Here is a 5,397-nt window from a genome sequence, read left to right on the forward strand (position 1 = left end):
GTAGACTGGAAAAGGGAGAGATCAGTGATCAGAAAGACCAGTTTTCCCCAAGACTGAATGGAGCAGACCAGGGGTCAATCCACTGGCATATTCACAAAGGCATATTCTGATGTCATCACAAATTCTATTCTTTTGCCCTTTAATTGGTTGTTGAGGTCATCACAACAGCTCTTTGTCAAGCAATGGCTTGGCCAAAATTTGGATATCCCTCTCCTCTACATATCCCATTCTTCTTGTGTGTGTGTGTGTGTTTGTGTGTGTGTGTGTGTGCATGTGTATGTGTGTGTGTGGCTCTCTGTTGAACCACTTAGACCTGGGGTTTTTTAGTTCTACTAAATTTATGGGACTCCTCTAGCACCTAGGGGGTGCCCCATGAATGCCTAGTGAATGAATGAATGAGCAAGCAAGTGAATGAATGGGGGAGTGAATGAGTGGGCTAGTGACTATGTGAATCAGCTCCAACCCTCCCCCCAAACCACCCCAGATGGAAATAACACCTGGCAGACGTTCTCGTGAATTCCTCCAATTCCCTTGATGCCGAACTTGAAAGAAATGCCCGAGAAATGAGCGGCATCTTCTGTTGGCTCTGGTCCGACTGGGTTAGGTCAGGGCCTGTATTCCATGGACAAGGAGAGTTTCACTCTGAGTCCTCCCCAGGAAGACCCCAGGTGAGGAAGCAGTCATTTGAAATGGTAGAAAGAGAGAAGGGCTGTCCCCTGCCCCCCCCCCCCCCCCAACCTGCCAGGGCTTCTTTATGAGGCAGGAGGTTGCAATTAGGGAAGCCCTGGATCCTCAAGGCTTGTTTGCTCTACATGTGCTACCTAAACCATTCCCTTCTTTCCCCAACTGTTTTGATTTTGTCCGATGGTTGATGGGCAGAGGCATATGTCTGGGTGTGGGGGGCAGGGAGGGTGGCTTCCAGAACCCACCTAATTGGGAGACCAGCGAGTCGCTTTGTTTCCCACCTCCCTCTCCCGAGCCGCCTGGTCCCGGCTGTCGGCGAAGGAATGCGTCTCATGTGTCTGTCTTACCTTTTCTCTGGGCCGGCCGGTAATTGATCGTCGTTGAACTCTGGCGGCCTGGCGTTTCTGGAGCGTACAAAGGGAGAGGTCTGTTTCCTCTCCCAGACAATGGGGGGGTCGGCCCCATCCCAAACATCTGGAAGAAGACTGCAAATTGCAGGCCCTAATCTGGATATTTGGAACAGCCCCTATAATTGGATGTTGGGGTTGTCAGCCAGATGTTGGGTGTCATTTGGACCAGCCAGCCCCCCAGATAGGACAGAGCAGGAGCTAGGAGACCAGACTGACCTCAGGGGCAGGGAGTCATGGTGGTGGGAGGGCAGCTGTAGACTCCTGTCCATTGGGCCCCCAGTCAGAGGCTGACTCCTGAACAGAGGGATCAACGGCCCTGCTCTTCTTCTGAAGTGTTATATTTAATGAGACAAATTCAGGAATGAGTCTGAATCAAACAAAGGAACATATTCCGCTGGTGAAAGCAAAAACAGATGCAACAATGGAGACAATCTGAGTTTTTGGAGGCCAGATTGGAGGGCATCTCAGGTGGGTGGACCAACTCGAGGAAAGGCATGGAGAGAAGGCTGAGTACAATGTGCTTGGGGGACAATGAGCAGCTGGCTGTTATCAGAGAAAGGTGAGTGCTGGGGAGCACTGGGAAATAAGGGGGGGGGCTTTAGAAGCAAGTGATCAGAGAGAAAGTCAGAGAACCTGATCGAGACCGATGGCCAAGGAGGAGATAGAGAAGGACAGTTAATGATGATGACAGGATTGAATAAGGATGGATGAAGAGGAGATGAGTAAATTTGTAGCAGGAAAAGAGTCAGTAGGAAGGGATGAGAGACAGACAGAGAGAGAGAGAGAGAGAGAGAGAGAGAGAGAGAGAGAGAGAGAGAGAGAGAGAGAGAGGAAGCAAAAGCAGAAACAGCAGAAGCAGCAGCACAGAAGAAGAGAGGAGGCGAGGAGAGAAAAGGAGAGAAGAGAAAGAGAGAAGAGAGGCAAAAGGGAAAGGAAAGGAGGGGGGAGGGAAAGGAAAAGGGGAGGAGCAGAGAGAAGAGAAGAAGGACATCTAAAGACATAGAGCCAGGAAGCTAGAGGCAGAGGCAAAGCCACAGAGAATAAAGAGGAAAATTTCCTAGAACAGAGTGGGGCTGGTATCAAGAGTACAAGTAGTGGAATCTGCCTTGACAAAAGGCATCATGAAGTATGTGGGGAGGAGGGGCGAGTGTTTACAATGTCCCTGTGGCAAGTGCGAAAGGGAAGCAGTTAGGGAGCTATAAGAGTTGCCTTGCTGCAGGGAGAGCCCAGTGGAGCTCATGGAATTCGAGGCTTGGCTTCCTGATTTTCTCCGACTCCGATTAGCAGTGCATGAATGGGGGAAGGCAGAAAATGGGAGTCATGTAAGTTTTCCTGAGATGTGATCAATCAACGGGACAAGGAAGGAGGGATCCATGATCTAGACTTAAAAATCTCAGCCTGGAATCAGAGCCAGATAACACAGTAAGAAGCAGAGCTTAGGTGCTGCAGTGGATAGAGCACTGGCCTTGGAATCTACTTGACCCTTGAAGCAGAACCTAGAGGGAAAGTAAAACGATGTCAATTTGGGCGGGACATTTGGTCCACACAATGGGCCGGGGCTGGGAGGTAGTGACTTCCCTGTCTTTGGAGGTCTTTCAGCTACATCTGAATGGGGATGAAGGAAAGAAAACAGCATCCCTATGATGTTTAGTTGGCAAGGCTGTGAATCTGTCATTAGGAGGAAGGCACGCTCATCATACCCATTGTACAGTTGGGGAAACTGAGGCAAGCAAGATGAAGTAACTTGCTCAGGGCAGCTAGTAAATGCTGACAGCTCTATCCACTGTGGCACTTGATACAAGACAACTTCAATCAGCCATATAGCTCAGGTATGATTTGGGTGCAGTGTCTCTCAGGTCCCTTGAACCCTTGAGACTGAGGGTCCATGGCCAGTTCTGAAGCATGAGTGGGTCATTATCTGGCTTACTATTGACCCAGCAGGGGGAAAGCCCTCACATCTCTGCCTTGGTCTGGGAATAGTGACAACCCTTTTCTCAAGAGCCAGCAGTCTATATTAAAAATGGCCACTCTGCCTAGAAAATAATGGCGTTTGACAGCTGTGGGATGAAAGGGTTCGATAAAAGGAACCTCCAGGGTTTCACCCTTGACATTGCTGACCACCCTCCCTCCTGGCCAAGGCTTCTTCCCACAGTCTAGCTTCCTCAGCCTCTTCCCTCTTTCTTTCAATGTATCCAAATGGCCGAGTGTATCTGCCCTGACCCTTCCCCAGGCCTGACCCCGCTTTCATGGTCATTTCCTCCACAAAAGCCACCCCATGTAAGGTCCCTGACAGCCTTGGACTGTTTGGGCCCTTGCATTTTTGGCTTTTTAACAACAGACACAGTGTGGATGAGGACAATGAATTCCTGACGTTGTTCAATGGAAGAGGTGGCTTTGTACCTTCCAGACAGAGGTGTCTGGGCCATGGGGATGAAGTCGGGAAACCAGAGAGGAAAGGAAGACATTGTTCTAGGGAAGATATTGAATGTTGGGGCCAGGGGGAAATCTTAGAGTTCATCCTGTCCACCCTCTTCCTGTTACATATGGGGATACTGAGACCCAGAGAGAAAAAAACACTTGTCCAAGGTTACTCAGGTAGAGAGTGAATAAGTCTTTTGACTGCCCAAGACATTGGTCCTTTCCTACAGTCAAATCACCAGTGCATTCTATAATTTTCACTCCTCCTTCCCCCTTTTTGTGCTATATCCCTCATACCAGCCTCTCTGGTTTCTTGGGAGGGCACAACCAAACACTCAGCTACCCCGGCTCTCAACCCTAGAGTGCCCCTCAATTCCTCCCTCTCTCCGCCTCCTCCTGGTCCAATCAGGGGCCAAGCCTGGCTCTCCTTTCCAAGTCCTCCCTCCTCTTCACCTCCAACAGGGATCTGCCTAAGAACCACCTCCTAGAGGAAACCTTTCTTACCCACCTCTGCCACCCACCAACACTCACAAAGGCTAGCTCACTCTCCCACCTGAAATTACCTGTGTTGGTTTGTGTTTTTTAAACATCTGAGAATCTATCAAGAGATAAGGATCCATTTAGCTCCTATAGCACTAGCTTAGACTCCAAGGATATGACATGAATGAGACAGTCCCTGTCCTCCAAGAGCTTCCATTCTGCAATGAAGAGACAATAACTACATCAATAAGTCCATACAAAATAAATGGAAGGTACATTTCATGGGAGCGACCCCAGTCCTTGGGAAGGTTTCCCAGAGAAAGTAGTGACTGAGATGAGTCTTGAAGGAAGCCAGGAAGCCTGGGAAGTAGAGGTGGGGGAGCAGCCTGTGGAAAGACCATAGCATCACCTCGTGTGTGTGTGTGTGTGTGTGTGTGTGTGTGTGTGTGTGTGTGTGTGTGTTGGGGCACCCAGTGAAGAGGCTGATGTACAAGAAAAGATTAGAGTCCATCTTACCTACCCCTATCAATGTTGGGGTTTCCAAGTTTCCCTTGACATGGTGAGCCCTATTTCTTCCACCTCTGCTCCCACATTCACTCCTCTGCTTCTTGCAGTCTCCCCGTTTCCTCCTGGCTGCTCTCGATCCTCCCACTTCCTCTTTAGAGAAAGCAAGAAAATGAATGAAGAGGCTGAAGTTTCTATTTTGGGACTTCCATTGAAGGAGGAAGTGTTCAGATGCCACAAGGTCATCCACCCTCCTAGTGAGGATGTTGCCGGAAGCCTTATGAGAAGCCTCATGTCCGGGCAGCCCCAGTTCCCATTGCATTAACCAAGGCAACTTTAGTCATTTGGACAACTGCTCACAGAGCCTTTTTTTTGGATGCCAGATAGAACCTTACACCCAAACTATCCCTTCGATGGAGCTGGCAAGAATCAAGATACCACAGCATCCTTATCAGCATCTTGCTTGGATCTCCCAGGGAAGGGAACAGGGACTGTCTTATTTCTGGTGTCCAAAATGGTGCCTCTCATATGTGCTTCACAAAATTGAGTTGAATGATCACCTGGGCTTCAGGATGAGAACAAAAAAGGCATAGAACCCTAAAACTGCTGTTATCGAGCAAATTGATCTGAGTTCTTTTGTAAGACAGGAGAAAGAAGCCTAGAATTCAGGAACCATTGGCATCACATCTTCAGCCAACTGTCATCCAAGCTGAATGAATAAAGAGTCTAAATGACTATATGTATGGGTACATACACACCATTGTATAAAGGTTTACATGTATGTGGAAGTGATCAAATAGACAGGGAAGGTCCAGGGCACAAACACAGATGGGTTGTTCTTGCAGCAGCGATGTTGATGTATTCTGGTGCCATATTTCACTGTTGTCATTGGCCAAGTCTC

General features: G+C 48.8%; 1 long non-coding RNA gene across 1 annotated transcript; it reads left to right on the forward strand.

Annotated features, from left to right (window-relative positions):
- The first annotated feature begins 240 nt into the window (after positions 1-240).
- On the forward strand, positions 241-5,182 carry LOC141516604 (uncharacterized). The gene is made up of 3 exons (XR_012476761.1): positions 241-668; positions 1,375-1,653; positions 4,607-5,182. It is a non-coding gene; the product is annotated as an uncharacterized LOC141516604 (long non-coding RNA).
- Positions 5,183-5,397: the final 215 nt, after the last annotated feature.

This window comes from Macrotis lagotis, chromosome 3 (assembly GCF_037893015.1).
Source record: "Macrotis lagotis isolate mMagLag1 chromosome 3, bilby.v1.9.chrom.fasta, whole genome shotgun sequence".
In the NCBI taxonomy this organism is placed as follows: Eukaryota; Metazoa; Chordata; class Mammalia; order Peramelemorphia; family Peramelidae; genus Macrotis; species Macrotis lagotis.